This window comes from Cyclopterus lumpus, chromosome 23 (assembly GCF_009769545.1).
Source record: "Cyclopterus lumpus isolate fCycLum1 chromosome 23, fCycLum1.pri, whole genome shotgun sequence".
Classification (NCBI taxonomy): Eukaryota; Metazoa; Chordata; class Actinopteri; order Perciformes; family Cyclopteridae; genus Cyclopterus; species Cyclopterus lumpus.
This window is the reverse complement of record NC_046988.1, coordinates 1,584,046-1,601,262: the sequence shown is the minus strand read 5'-3', so window position 1 is coordinate 1,601,262 and position 17,217 is coordinate 1,584,046. Positions and strand designations below refer to the sequence as shown.

The 17,217-nt window shown below is 42.1% G+C and overlaps 1 protein-coding gene across 1 annotated transcript in view; it reads left to right on the top strand.

Annotated features, from left to right (window-relative positions):
* ttll12 (tubulin tyrosine ligase-like family, member 12) overlaps positions 1–17,217 on the top strand; it is a 55,095-nt gene that overhangs the window by 35,756 nt on the left and 2,122 nt on the right. The window contains exons 20-27 of the transcript XR_004608948.1: positions 292–794; positions 1,802–1,870; positions 6,079–6,217; positions 6,884–7,386; positions 8,394–8,462; positions 11,719–11,857; positions 12,524–13,026; positions 14,034–14,102. The gene's annotated coding sequence lies outside the window, so the exon portion shown is untranslated. The remainder of the gene's footprint in view (positions 1–291; positions 795–1,801; positions 1,871–6,078; positions 6,218–6,883; positions 7,387–8,393; positions 8,463–11,718; positions 11,858–12,523; positions 13,027–14,033; positions 14,103–17,217) is intronic.

The following is a 17,217-nucleotide window of genomic DNA, read 5'->3' as shown; positions in this document are numbered from 1 at the left end:
ATCTCATAAGGTCCCGTACGCTTATTCTTCAACACAACCAACCAACATGTAGCTGTTGAGGCTTCCAGGGGGTCTCAAATGTCAATCAGAAAGGGACTTACCCCTCCATGCAAACAATACAAGTTCCCATCTACCGTATATATTCTCACATCACATAGACTAAACAATTAATCAAATACTAGATGTACAGTTCTTTGCCCCGTGGATGTCTTTGTGTAGGATTCTAACCTTTGACCCTGGTTTCTGTGCTGTGTAATCGTCTCATTTGTGTGTGCTCTGATCCTGGGTCAGGTGAGCGCGTCATGAAGCCTCAGATCCTGGAGTTCAACTTCAGCCCAGACTGCGCCAGGGCCTGCCTCTACCACCCCTCCTTCTACAACCACATGTTCCAGACGCTGTTCCTGGATCAGCCCGAGCACTGTCCGGTCACACAAATCGCATGATCCTCTGTCTTTGTCTGTAACCGGTGTACCATCTACGCTCCAGTTGATATTCACATATTCCTTGTGAATCTTTAAATCATTTGCGATGAACCTCAAGTATTAACTCTGTTCAGATGGAAATAGAACAACAACTGCTAAGTGTGTTAATGTGCAGAAGAGGAAATGTATTCATTTGATGTGTGAAAAGTTGTTAGGCAAAAACAAATCTATTTGACCCTGTTATTATTGGGTTAAAGATGACTGGTCAGTGGTTTGTAACTGTTGGTGTAACTTGTATCTACCTTTGTGCTGTAGATTTACCTCATGAGTCATGAAGATCAGGCCCAAGAACACAGAGCTGATATGAATTGAGTAAGACCCAAAAGTTGATTTATGCATTCTTCTATTGTGAATTATTCCAAAGTGATTTAATAAACATGAAATTATTGAAATAATGCTTCTGGTGACAGAAAGCACTGCAAGATAAACTGTTGAATGTGTCCTCATATGCCCTAGTCATTGAGTCATTTGACTAAATGAGGAAGTGCATCCTGCTGGGGGAAATACATCTGTGTGTTAATCTGATACAATGAATGGTGTCAGCTGATCAGCTGGCTGGGAGATGTGTGGAAGAGGGGACGGCTCAACTGGACAACAGAGGGACTCGGAGCATTGAGTTGCATTTGGCTTTGGACACTGTGGCACTCAGCTGAGGACATCATCTCTTTGTCCAAATAATAAATACATGTTTAACTGTAAAAGCCCAGAACTGACCCAGACCACAGCATTTGTCATGTGGATTTTAATACACAGCTGCATAGTATCAAATATTTTGGATTCCAAACATCTCTCCCACCAACTGAGACCTGGGTGCCTTATCACCACCACCAACCCCCTTCATACACTGATACCAGAGGAATTGACATTTACATTAATTCGGGATCAATCTGGGATCCAGTGTAGATGCGGACTGGTTGAGAGCCTGCCGATCTTCTGATTGGATGAAACCCAGTCTAGCTCAAAGTCTTCTTCTAGGGGAGCACCCCCAACACCCCCCCCTAGAGGGTCGGATGTCAACCCACCACAGTCTCACTAAATCCTGTGGAAAACACTGGCCTTGTTTAATATTGATCTTTTTATAAAAATATAGAATTTTAATTTAAGTCAATGTTCTTTTCTTCCGTGTCGTAATCTTTCTCTGTGTTTACTGTCTATCTTCACTGACAACTATCAAATCGAGGCGAACAAATAATCACTTAAATAAAACAAGGAATAATAATAAACTGATCCTCTGCTTTAGCAACATACATGATAATCTAATGTAAACCATGAAGCTCGGATCCTGAAGCTGTCGTTAACTGTCATCTGTGTCTCTCTAGGTGCACTACGATGACTTCATCCCCATGTTTGAGAAGCAGTACCCACTGTATCCATGGAAGGGGGTGGAAGTAAGTACACTATGTGAATAAGGGAAGAATATGACCGAATATGACCACATCTGGGAAGAATATGACCGAATACGACCACATCTGGGTAGAACATGAGCACATCTGGGAAGAATATGACTACATCTGGGAAGAATATGACCGAATATGACCACATCTGGGAAGAACATGACCACATCTGGGAAGAATATGACTACATCTCGGAAGAATATGACCGAATATGACCACATCTGGGAAGAATATGACCACATCTGGGAAGAATATGACCATATCTGGGTAGAACATGACTACATCTCGGAAGAATATGACCGAATATGACCACATCTGGGAAGAACATGACTACATCTGGGAAGAATATGACCGAATATGACCACATCTGGGAAGAATATGACCGAATATGAGCATATCTGGGTAGAATATGACCACATCTGGGAAGAATATGACCGAATATGAGCATATCTGGGTAGAATATGACCACATCTGGGAAGAATATGACCGAATATGACCATATCTGGGTAGAACATGACCACATCTGGGAAGAACATGACTACATCTCGGAAGAATATGACCGAATATGACCACATCTGGGAAGAATATGACCACATCTGGGAAGAATATGACCGAATATGACCATATCTGGGTAGAACATGACCACATCTGGGAAGAACATGACTACATCTCGGAAGAATATGACCGAATATGACCACATCTGGGAAGAATATGACCATATCTGGGTAGAACATGACCACATCTGGGAAGAACATGACTACATCTGGGAAGAACATGACCACATCTGGGAAGAATATGACCGAATATGACCACATCTGGGTAGAATATGACCACATCTAGGTAGAACATGACTACATCTCGGAAGAATATGACCGAATATGACCACATCTGGGAAGAATATGACCACATCTAGGTAGAACATGACTACATCTCGGAAGAATATGACCGAATATGACCACATCTGGGAAGAATATGACCGAATATGACCATATCTGGGTAGAATATGACTACATCTCGGAAGAATATGACCGAATATGACCACATCTGGGAAGAATATGACCGAATATGACCACATCTGGGTAGAATATGACTACATCTCGGAAGAATATGACCGAATATGACCACATCTGGGAAGAATATGACCAAATATGAGCATATCTGGGTAGAATATGACCACATCTGGGAAGAATATGACCGAATATGACCATATCTGGGTAGAATATGACCACATCTGGGAAGAATATGACCGAATATGACCATATCTGGGTAGAACATGACCACATCTGGGAAGAACATGACTACATCTGGGAAGAATATGACCGAATATGACCATATCTGGGTAGAATATGACCACATCTGGGAAGAATATGACCGAATATGACCATATCTGGGTAGAACATGACCACATCTGGGAAGAATATGACTACATCTGGGAAGAATATGACTACATCTGGGAAGAATATGACCGAATATGACCATATCTGGGTAGAACATGACCACATCTGGGAAGAACATGACTACATCTGGGAAGAATATGACCGAATATGACCATATCTGGGTAGAATATGACCACATCTGGGAAGAATATGACCGAATATGACCATATCTGGGTAGAACATGACCACATCTGGGAAGAACATGACTACATCTGGGAAGAATATGACCACATCTGGGAAGAATATGACCGAATATGACCATATCTGGGTAGAATATGACCATATCTGGGTAGAACATGACCACATCTGGGAAGAACATGACTACATCTCGGAAGAATATGACCGAATATGACCACATCTGGGAAGAATATGACCGAATATGACCATATCTGGGTAGAATATGACCACATCTGGGAAGAATATGACCGAATATGACCATATCTGGGTAGAACATGACCACATCTGGGAAGAACATGACTACATCTGGGAAGAATATGACCGAATATGACCATATCTGGGTAGAATATGACCACATCTGGGAAGAATATGACCGAATATGACCATATCTGGGTAGAATATGACCATATCTGGGTAGAACATGACCACATCTGGGAAGAACATGACTACATCTCGGAAGAATATGACCGAATATGACCACATCTGGGAAGAATATGACCGAATATGACCATATCTGGGTAGAACATGACCACATCTGGGAAGAACATGACTACATCTCGGAAGAATATGACCGAATATGACCACATCTGGGAAGAATATGACCGAATATGACCATATCTGGGTAGAACATGACTACATCTGGGAAGAACATGACTACATCTCGGAAGAATATGACCGAATATGACCACATCTGGGAAGAATATGACCGAATATGACCATATCTGGGTAGAACATGACCACATCTGGGAAGAATATGACCGAATATGACCATATCTGGGAAGAACATGACCACATCTGGGAAGAATATGACCGAATATGACCACATCTGGGAAGAACATGACCACATCTCGGAAGAATATGACCACATCTGGGAAGAATATGACCACATCTGGGAAGAATATGACCGAATATGACCACATCTTGGAAGAACATGACTACATCTCGGAAGAATATGACCGAATATGACCACATCTGGGTAGAACATGACCACATCTGGGAAGAATATGACCGAATATGACCATATCTGGGTAGAACATGACCGAATATGACCACATCTGGGAAGAATATGACATCTGGGAAGAACATGACAGAATATGACCACATCTGGGAAGAATATGACATCTGGGTAGAATATGACCACATCTGGGAAGAACATGACTACATCTCGGAAGAATATGACCGAATATGACCACATCTGGGAAGAATATGACCGAATATGACCATATCTGGGTAGAACATGACCGAATATGACCACATCTGGGAAGAATATGACATCTGGGAAGAATATGACAGAATATGACCACATCTGGGAAGAATATGACATCTGGGAAGAATATGACCACATCTGGGAAGAACATGACTACATCTCGGAAGAATATGACCGAATATGACCACATCTGGGAAGAATATGACCGAATATGACCATATCTGGGTAGAACATGACCACATCTGGGAAGAATATGACCACATCTGGGAAGAACATGACTACATCTCGGAAGAATATGACCGAATATGACCATATCTGGGTAGAACATGACCACATCTGGGAAGAACATGACTACATCTCGGAAGAATATGACCGAATATGACCACATCTGGGAAAAATATGACCACATCACGGAACAACCTTCTAATACTGTCACCAAGTATGATTTTAGTTTTCATTAAGTGTTAAAATCGCTCCAATGATGTTTGACACTGCCCTCTCCACCATCACTTGGGGATTGTGTGAAAAATAAAGCCAGAGACATCGTTCATACGATCTCTCCATGTCCTCATTACCAGTCCTAATCATAATTCCATCAGAAAACACAAGTAAATAAATTGCATTCACCTATTAATATCCGGGATGGTGGATACCACTGATTGTGACTGAGGATGTGCAGACTACCTGTAGCTGCTGCGTGACCCTTGACCCGATGCAGGCAGCAACAAAAAGAGAAATACCACGAAATATATTCAGGTGCCATTACAAGAAAACCACCGTGTTGACGTTCTTCATGATGTGAATCAAACAAGCAAAAGGATACAATCATTTCTAAATGTGCATATATTGAGTGTAGGTGATTGGATAACACGTTCCAACAGTGAAGACATATATCAGATTATTGATATGACTACATGTTGATACGCTTTAATGCACGCATACATTGTGTAAATGGAAGAATTAGCACGGGACCCGTGTTCATGGAGCTCTTCATCCACAAGCACTTCCACTTCCTAAAAAGCTCACTGGCAGGCATACGCAAGGTTTTATAAATCCGAATATTATATTTTTTGGCATAAGTGCATTTCCTCCTTTGAACGTGTGCAAACATTCAATGTGGATGTTCTAAATATAGAGACCCCAGATCTGGGTAGAATAAGTCAAACCTGGGTTCAAAACATATCACGGACACACAATCCGTTGAGTTAGTTTTGGTTGCCTTCACACAGACGCTCAGGAATATCTCTCCAGGCGTATTATTCATTCCATGGATAATATCTGTTTCACAACAATCACTCTGATCCGGTTTCAGGACATTTCACCGCTAACATGCACGTGAGCGTTTGAACGCAACCCCTCCTTCCTCTTCCTCCCCCTCACAGGCAGAGGCGTTCAAGGCCTTCGGGGAGTTCTTCCAGGCCGCCTCGTGCCGCCCGGCTCCGTGTGGTGTGTGTCCGTACCCGTCGTCCCGGGCCATCTATGCCGTGGACCTCATGCTGAAGTGGAGTACGGGGCAAAATGGTGAGCGGCTGTTCTTTACGTGATTTATCAGCGAGATAAGGAAGCGTTATTGTTTGAGCCTCCGGGTTCAGAGCCCGAGCCCAAACTAGGGACGCCCAGATCTGAGCTTCGGTCCCGATGATTGGGCTTCAGGTATTAATAAATAAGATGTATACCTCACTGGGATCATGCCTTTATGTGTAAGGAAACATCAGGCTTGAAATAAACATTGCTTTATTAAGTTTGTAAAACAAAATATGAATAAATACATTTTGATCAAAATAACGATATCCGATACCAGACCGGCTCGTTGTCACCGATACCCGATCCGGCTTCTGGAGTCCATTTCAAACGGATATCTAATATAATTATCGGTGGCTCTGCATCCCAGACTGTATCTCATAAGGTCCCGTACGCTTATTCTTCAACACAACCAACCAACATGTAGCTGTTGAGGCTTCCAGGGGGTCTCAAATGTCAATCAGAAAGGGACTTACCCCTCCATGCAAACAATACAAGTTCCCATCTACCGTATATATTCTCACATCACATAGACTAAACAATTAATCAAATACTAGATGTACAGTTCTTTGCCCCGTGGATGTCTTTGTGTAGGATTCTAACCTTTGACCCTGGTTTCTGTGCTGTGTAATCGTCTCATTTGTGTGTGCTCTGATCCTGGGTCAGGTGAGCGCGTCATGAAGCCTCAGATCCTGGAGTTCAACTTCAGCCCAGACTGCGCCAGGGCCTGCCTCTACCACCCCTCCTTCTACAACCACATGTTCCAGACGCTGTTCCTGGATCAGCCCGAGCACTGTCCGGTCACACAAATCGCATGATCCTCTGTCTTTGTCTGTAACCGGTGTACCATCTACGCTCCAGTTGATATTCACATATTCCTTGTGAATCTTTAAATCATTTGCGATGAACCTCAAGTATTAACTCTGTTCAGATGGAAATAGAACAACAACTGCTAAGTGTGTTAATGTGCAGAAGAGGAAATGTATTCATTTGATGTGTGAAAAGTTGTTAGGCAAAAACAAATCTATTTGACCCTGTTATTATTGGGTTAAAGATGACTGGTCAGTGGTTTGTAACTGTTGGTGTAACTTGTATCTACCTTTGTGCTGTAGATTTACCTCATGAGTCATGAAGATCAGGCCCAAGAACACAGAGCTGATATGAATTGAGTAAGACCCAAAAGTTGATTTATGCATTCTTCTATTGTGAATTATTCCAAAGTGATTTAATAAACATGAAATTATTGAAATAATGCTTCTGGTGACAGAAAGCACTGCAAGATAAACTGTTGAATGTGTCCTCATATGCCCTAGTCATTGAGTCATTTGACTAAATGAGGAAGTGCATCCTGCTGGGGGAAATACATCTGTGTGTTAATCTGATACAATGAATGGTGTCAGCTGATCAGCTGGCTGGGAGATGTGTGGAAGAGGGGACGGCTCAACTGGACAACAGAGGGACTCGGAGCATTGAGTTGCATTTGGCTTTGGACACTGTGGCACTCAGCTGAGGACATCATCTCTTTGTCCAAATAATAAATACATGTTTAACTGTAAAAGCCCAGAACTGACCCAGACCACAGCATTTGTCATGTGGATTTTAATACACAGCTGCATAGTATCAAATATTTTGGATTCCAAACATCTCTCCCACCAACTGAGACCTGGGTGCCTTATCACCACCACCAACCCCCTTCATACACTGATACCAGAGGAATTGACATTTACATTAATTCGGGATCAATCTGGGATCCAGTGTAGATGCGGACTGGTTGAGAGCCTGCCGATCTTCTGATTGGATGAAACCCAGTCTAGCTCAAAGTCTTCTTCTAGGGGAGCACCCCCAACACCCCCCCCTAGAGGGTCGGATGTCAACCCACCACAGTCTCACTAAATCCTGTGGAAAACACTGGCCTTGTTTAATATTGATCTTTTTATAAAAATATAGAATTTTAATTTAAGTCAATGTTCTTTTCTTCCGTGTCGTAATCTTTCTCTGTGTTTACTGTCTATCTTCACTGACAACTATCAAATCGAGGCGAACAAATAATCACTTAAATAAAACAAGGAATAATAATAAACTGATCCTCTGCTTTAGCAACATACATGATAATCTAATGTAAACCATGAAGCTCGGATCCTGAAGCTGTCGTTAACTGTCATCTGTGTCTCTCTAGGTGCACTACGATGACTTCATCCCCATGTTTGAGAAGCAGTACCCACTGTATCCATGGAAGGGGGTGGAAGTAAGTACACTATGTGAATAAGGGAAGAATATGACCGAATATGACCACATCTGGGAAGAATATGACCGAATACGACCACATCTGGGTAGAACATGAGCACATCTGGGAAGAATATGACTACATCTGGGAAGAATATGACCGAATATGACCACATCTGGGTAGAACATGACCACATCTGGGAAGAATATGACTACATCTCGGAAGAATATGACCGAATATGACCACATCTGGGAAGAATATGACCACATCTGGGAAGAATATGACCATATCTGGGTAGAACATGACTACATCTCGGAAGAATATGACCGAATATGACCACATCTGGGAAGAACATGACTACATCTGGGAAGAATATGACCGAATATGACCACATCTGGGAAGAATATGACCGAATATGAGCATATCTGGGTAGAATATGACCACATCTGGGAAGAATATGACCGAATATGACCATATCTGGGTAGAATATGACCACATCTGGGAAGAATATGACCGAATATGACCATATCTGGGTAGAACATGACCACATCTGGGAAGAACATGACTACATCTCGGAAGAATATGACCGAATATGACCACATCTGGGAAGAATATGACCACATCTGGGAAGAATATGACCGAATATGACCATATCTGGGTAGAACATGACCACATCTGGGAAGAACATGACTACATCTCGGAAGAATATGACCGAATATGACCACATCTGGGAAGAATATGACCATATCTGGGTAGAACATGACCACATCTGGGAAGAACATGACTACATCTGGGAAGAATATGACCGAATATGACCACATCTGGGTAGAATATGACCACATCTAGGTAGAACATGACTACATCTCTGAAGAATATGACCGAATATGACCACATCTGGGAAGAATATGACCACATCTAGGTAGAACATGACCACATCTGGGAAGAACATGACTACATCTCGGAAGAATATGACCGAATATGACCACATCTGGGAAGAATATGACCGAATATGACCATATCTGGGTAGAATATGACTACATCTCGGAAGAATATGACCGAATATGACCACATCTGGGAAGAATATGACCGAATATGACCACATCTGGGTAGAATATGACTACATCTCGGAAGAATATGACCGAATATGACCACATCTGGGAAGAATATGACCAAATATGAGCATATCTGGGTAGAATATGACCACATCTGGGAAGAATATGACCGAATATGACCATATCTGGGTAGAATATGACCACATCTGGGAAGAATATGACCGAATATGACCATATCTGGGTAGAACATGACCACATCTGGGAAGAACATGACTACATCTGGGAAGAATATGACCGAATATGACCATATCTGGGTAGAATATGACCACATCTGGGAAGAATATGACCGAATATGACCATATCTGGGTAGAACATGACCACATCTGGGAAGAACATGACTACATCTGGGAAGAATATGACCGAATATGACCATATCTGGGTAGAATATGACCATATCTGGGTAGAACATGACCACATCTGGGAAGAACATGACTACATCTCGGAAGAATATGACCGAATATGACCACATCTGGGAAGAATATGACCGAATATGACCATATCTGGGTAGAACATGACTACATCTCGGAAGAATATGACCGAATATGACCACATCTGGGAAGAATATGACCACATCTGGGAAGAATATGACCGAATATGACCACATCTGGGAAGAACATGACCACATCTCGGAAGAATATGACCACATCTGGGAAGAATATGACCACATCTGGGAAGAATATGACCGAATATGACCACATCTGGGAAGAACATGACTACATCTCGGAAGAATATGACCGAATATGACCATATCTGGGTAGAACATGACCACATCTGGGAAGAATATGACCGAATATGACCATATCTGGGTAGAACATGACCGAATATGACCACATCTGGGAAGAATATGACATCTGGGAAGAACATGACAGAATATGACCACATCTGGGAAGAATATGACATCTGGGAAGAATATGACCACATCTGGGAAGAACATGACTACATCTCGGAAGAATATGACCGAATATGACCACATCTGGGAAGAATATGACCGAATATGACCATATCTGGGTAGAACATGACCACATCTGGGAAGAACATGACTACATCTGGGAAGAACATGACTACATCTCGGAAGAATATGACCGAATATGACCATATCTGGGTAGAACATGACCACATCTGGGAAGAACATGACTACATCTCGGAAGAATATGACCGAATATGACCACATCTGGGAAAAATATGACCACATCACGGAACAACCTTCTAATACTGTCACCAAGTATGATTTTAGTTTTCATTAAGTGTTAAAATCGCTCCAATGATGTTTGACACTGCCCTCTCCACCATCACTTGGGGATTGTGTGAAAAATAAAGCCAGAGACATCGTTCATACGATCTCTCCATGTCCTCATTACCAGTCCTAATCATAATTCCATCAGAAAACACAAGTAAATAAATTGCATTCACCTATTAATATCCGGGATGGTGGATACCACTGATTGTGACTGAGGATGTGCAGACTACCTGTAGCTGCTGCGTGACCCTTGACCCGATGCAGGCAGCAACAAAAAGAGAAATACCACGAAATATATTCAGGTGCCATTACAAGAAAACCACCGTGTTGACGTTCTTCATGATGTGAATCAAACAAGCAAAAGGATACAATCATTTCTAAATGTGCATATATTGAGTGTAGGTGATTGGATAACACGTTCCAACAGTGAAGACATATATCAGATTATTGATATGACTACATGTTGATACGCTTTAATGCACGCATACATTGTGTAAATGGAAGAATTAGCACGGGACCCGTGTTCATGGAGCTCTTCATCCACAAGCACTTCCACTTCCTAAAAAGCTCACTGGCAGGCATACGCAAGGTTTTATAAATCCGAATATTATATTTTTTGGCATAAGTGCATTTCCTCCTTTGAACGTGTGCAAACATTCAATGTGGATGTTCTAAATATAGAGACCCCAGATCTGGGTAGAATAAGTCAAACCTGGGTTCAAAACATATCACGGACACACAATCCGTTGAGTTAGTTTTGGTTGCCTTCACACAGACGCTCAGGAATATCTCTCCAGGCGTATTATTCATTCCATGGATAATATCTGTTTCACAACAATCACTCTGATCCGGTTTCAGGACATTTCACCGCTAACATGCACGTGAGCGTTTGAACGCAACCCCTCCTTCCTCTTCCTCCCCCTCACAGGCAGAGGCGTTCAAGGCCTTCGGGGAGTTCTTCCAGGCCGCCTCGTGCCGCCCGGCTCCGTGTGGTGTGTGTCCGTACCCGTCGTCCCGGGCCATCTATGCCGTGGACCTCATGCTGAAGTGGAGTACGGGGCAAAATGGTGAGCGGCTGTTCTTTACGTGATTTATCAGCGAGATAAGGAAGCGTTATTGTTTGAGCCTCCGGGTTCAGAGCCCGAGCCCAAACTAGGGACGCCCAGATCTGAGCTTCGGTCCCGATGATTGGGCTTCAGGTATTAATAAATAAGATGTATACCTCACTGGGATCATGCCTTTATGTGTAAGGAAACATCAGGCTTGAAATAAACATTGCTTTATTAAGTTTGTAAAACAAAATATGAATAAATACATTTTGATCAAAATAACGATATCCGATACCAGACCGGCTCGTTGTCACCGATACCCGATCCGGCTTCTGGAGTCCATTTCAAACGGATATCTAATATAATTATCGGTGGCTCTGCATCCCAGACTGTATCTCATAAGGTCCCGTACGCTTATTCTTCAACACAACCAACCAACATGTAGCTGTTGAGGCTTCCAGGGGGTCTCAAATGTCAATCAGAAAGGGACTTACCCCTCCATGCAAACAATACAAGTTCCCATCTACCGTATATATTCTCACATCACATAGACTAAACAATTAATCAAATACTAGATGTACAGTTCTTTGCCCCGTGGATGTCTTTGTGTAGGATTCTAACCTTTGACCCTGGTTTCTGTGCTGTGTAATCGTCTCATTTGTGTGTGCTCTGATCCTGGGTCAGGTGAGCGCGTCATGAAGCCTCAGATCCTGGAGTTCAACTTCAGCCCAGACTGCGCCAGGGCCTGCCTCTACCACCCCTCCTTCTACAACCACATGTTCCAGACGCTGTTCCTGGATCAGCCCGAGCACTGTCCGGTCACACAAATCGCATGATCCTCTGTCTTTGTCTGTAACCGGTGTACCATCTACGCTCCAGTTGATATTCACATATTCCTTGTGAATCTTTAAATCATTTGCGATGAACCTCAAGTATTAACTCTGTTCAGATGGAAATAGAACAACAACTGCTAAGTGTGTTAATGTGCAGAAGAGGAAATGTATTCATTTGATGTGTGAAAAGTTGTTAGGCAAAAACAAATCTATTTGACCCTGTTATTATTGGGTTAAAGATGACTGGTCAGTGGTTTGTAACTGTTGGTGTAACTTGTATCTACCTTTGTGCTGTAGATTTACCTCATGAGTCATGAAGATCAGGCCCAAGAACACAGAGCTGATATGAATTGAGTAAGACCCAAAAGTTGATTTATGCATTCTTCTATTGTGAATTATTCCAAAGTGATTTAATAAACATGAAATTATTGAAATAATGCTTCTGGTGACAGAAAGCACTGCAAGATAAACTGTTGAATGTGTCCTCATATGCCCTAGTCATTGAGTCATTTGACTAAATGAGGAAGTGCATCCTGCTGGGGGAAATACATCTGTGTGTTAATCTGATACAATGAATGGTGTCAGCTGATCAGCTGGCTGGGAGATGTGTGGAAGAGGGGACGGCTCAACTGGACAACAGAGGGACTCGGAGCATTGAGTTGCATTTGGCTTTGGACACTGTGGCACTCAGCTGAGGACATCATCTCTTTGTCCAAATAATAAATACATGTTTAACTGTAAAAGCCCAGAACTGACCCAGACCACAGCATTTGTCATGTGGATTTTAATACACAGCTGCATAGTATCAAATATTTTGGATTCCAAACATCTCTCCCACCAACTGAGACCTGGGTGCCTTATCACCACCACCAACCCCCTTCATACACTGATACCAGAGGAATTGACATTTACATTAATTCGGGATCAATCTGGGATCCAGTGTAGATGCGGACTGGTTGAGAGCCTGCCGATCTTCTGATTGGATGAAACCCAGTCTAGCTCAAAGTCTTCTTCTAGGGGAGCACCCCCAACACCCCCCCCTAGAGGGTCGGATGTCAACCCACCACAGTCTCACTAAATCCTGTGGAAAACACTGGCCTTGTTTAATATTGATCTTTTTATAAAAATATAGAATTTTAATTTAAGTCAATGTTCTTTTCTTCCGTGTCGTAATCTTTCTCTGTGTTTACTGTCTATCTTCACTGACAACTATCAAATCGAGGCGAACAAATAATCACTTAAATAAAACAAGGAATAATAATAAACTGATCCTCTGCTTTAGCAACATACATGATAATCTAATGTAAACCATGAAGCTCGGATCCTGAAGCTGTCGTTAACTGTCATCTGTGTCTCTCTAGGTGCACTACGATGACTTCATCCCCATGTTTGAGAAGCAGTACCCACTGTATCCATGGAAGGGGGTGGAAGTAAGTACACTATGTGAATAAGGGAAGAATATGACCGAATATGACCACATCTGGGAAGAATATGACCGAATACGACCACATCTGGGTAGAACATGAGCACATCTGGGAAGAATATGACTACATCTGGGAAGAATATGACCGAATATGACCACATCTGGGTAGAACATGACCACATCTGGGAAGAATATGACTACATCTCGGAAGAATATGACCGAATATGACCACATCTGGGAAGAATATGACCACATCTGGGAAGAATATGACCATATCTGGGTAGAACATGACTACATCTCGGAAGAATATGACCGAATATGACCACATCTGGGAAGAACATGACTACATCTGGGAAGAATATGACCGAATATGACCACATCTGGGAAGAATATGACCGAATATGAGCATATCTGGGTAGAATATGACCACATCTGGGAAGAATATGACCGAATATGACCATATCTGGGTAGAATATGACCACATCTGGGAAGAATATGACCGAATATGACCATATCTGGGTAGAACATGACCACATCTGGGAAGAACATGACTACATCTCGGAAGAATATGACCGAATATGACCACATCTGGGAAGAATATGACCACATCTGGGAAGAATATGACCGAATATGACCATATCTGGGTAGAACATGACCACATCTGGGAAGAACATGACTACATCTCGGAAGAATATGACCGAATATGACCACATCTGGGAAGAATATGACCATATCTGGGTAGAACATGACCACATCTGGGAAGAACATGACTACATCTGGGAAGAATATGACCGAATATGACCACATCTGGGTAGAATATGACCACATCTAGGTAGAACATGACTACATCTCTGAAGAATATGACCGAATATGACCACATCTGGGAAGAATATGACCACATCTAGGTAGAACATGACCACATCTGGGAAGAACATGACTACATCTCGGAAGAATATGACCGAATATGACCACATCTGGGAAGAATATGACCGAATATGACCATATCTGGGTAGAATATGACTACATCTCGGAAGAATATGACCGAATATGACCACATCTGGGAAGAATATGACCGAATATGACCACATCTGGGTAGAATATGACTACATCTCGGAAGAATATGACCGAATATGACCACATCTGGGAAGAATATGACCAAATATGAGCATATCTGGGTAGAATATGACCACATCTGGGAAGAATATGACCGAATATGACCATATCTGGGTAGAATATGACCACATCTGGGAAGAATATGACCGAATATGACCATATCTGGGTAGAACATGACCACATCTGGGAAGAACATGACTACATCTGGGAAGAATATGACCGAATATGACCATATCTGGGTAGAATATGACCACATCTGGGAAGAATATGACCGAATATGACCATATCTGGGTAGAACATGACCACATCTGGGAAGAACATGACTACATCTGGGAAGAATATGACCGAATATGACCATATCTGGGTAGAACATGACCATATCTGGGTAGAACATGACTACATCTGGGAAGAACATGACTACATCTCGGAAGAATATGACCGAATATGACCACATCTGGGAAGAATATGACCGAATATGACCATATCTGGGTAGAACATGACTACATCTCGGAAGAATATGACCGAATATGACCACATCTGGGAAGAATATGACCACATCTGGGAAGAATATGACCGAATATGACCACATCTGGGAAGAACATGACCACATCTCGGAAGAATATGACCACATCTGGGAAGAATATGACCACATCTGGGAAGAATATGACCGAATATGACCACATCTGGGAAGAACATGACTACATCTCGGAAGAATATGACCGAATATGACCATATCTGGGTAGAACATGACCACATCTGGGAAGAATATGACCGAATATGACCATATCTGGGTAGAACATGACCGAATATGACCACATCTGGGAAGAATATGACATCTGGGAAGAACATGACAGAATATGACCACATCTGGGAAGAATATGACATCTGGGAAGAATATGACCACATCTGGGAAGAACATGACTACATCTCGGAAGAATATGACCGAATATGACCACATCTGGGAAGAATATGACCGAATATGACCATATCTGGGTAGAACATGACCACATCTGGGAAGAACATGACTACATCTGGGAAGAACATGACTACATCTGGGAAGAATATGACCGAATATGACCATATCTGGGTAGAACATGACCACATCTGGGAAGAACATGACTACATCTCGGAAGAATATGACCGAATATGACCACATCTGGGAAAAATATGACCACATCACGGAACAACCTTCTAATACTGTCACCAAGTATGATTTTAGTTTTCATTAAGTGTTAAAATCGCTCCAATGATGTTTGACACTGCCCTCTCCACCATCACTTGGGGATTGTGTGAAAAATAAAGCCAGAGACATCGTTCATACGATCTCTCCATGTCCTCATTACCAGTCCTAATCATAATTCCATCAGAAAACACAAGTAAATAAATTGCATTCACCTATTAATATCCGGGATGGTGGATACCACTGATTGTGACTGAGGATGTGCAGACTACCTGTAGCTGCTGCGTGACCCTTGACCCGATGCAGGCAGCAACAAAAAGAGAAATACCACGAAATATATTCAGGTGCCATTACAAGAAAACCACCGTGTTGACGTTCTTCATGATGTGAATCAAACAAGCAAAAGGATACAATCATTTCTAAATGTGCATATATTGAGTGTAGGTGATTGGATAACACGTTCCAACAGTGAAGACATATATCAGATTATTGATATGACTACATGTTGATACGCTTTAATGCACGCATACATTGTGTAAATGGAAGAATTAGCACGGGACCCGTGTTCATGGAGCTCTTCATCCACAAGCACTTCCACTTCCTAAAAAGCTCACTGGCAGGCATACGCAAGGTTTTATAAATCCGAATATTATATTTTTTGGCATAAGTGCATTTCCTCCTTTGAACGTGTGCAAACATTCAATGTGGATGTTCTAAATATAGAGACCCCAGATCTGGGTAGAATAAGTCAAACCTGGGTTCAAAACATATCACGGACACACAATCCGTTGAGTTAGTTTTGGTTGCCTTCACACAGACGCTCAGGAAT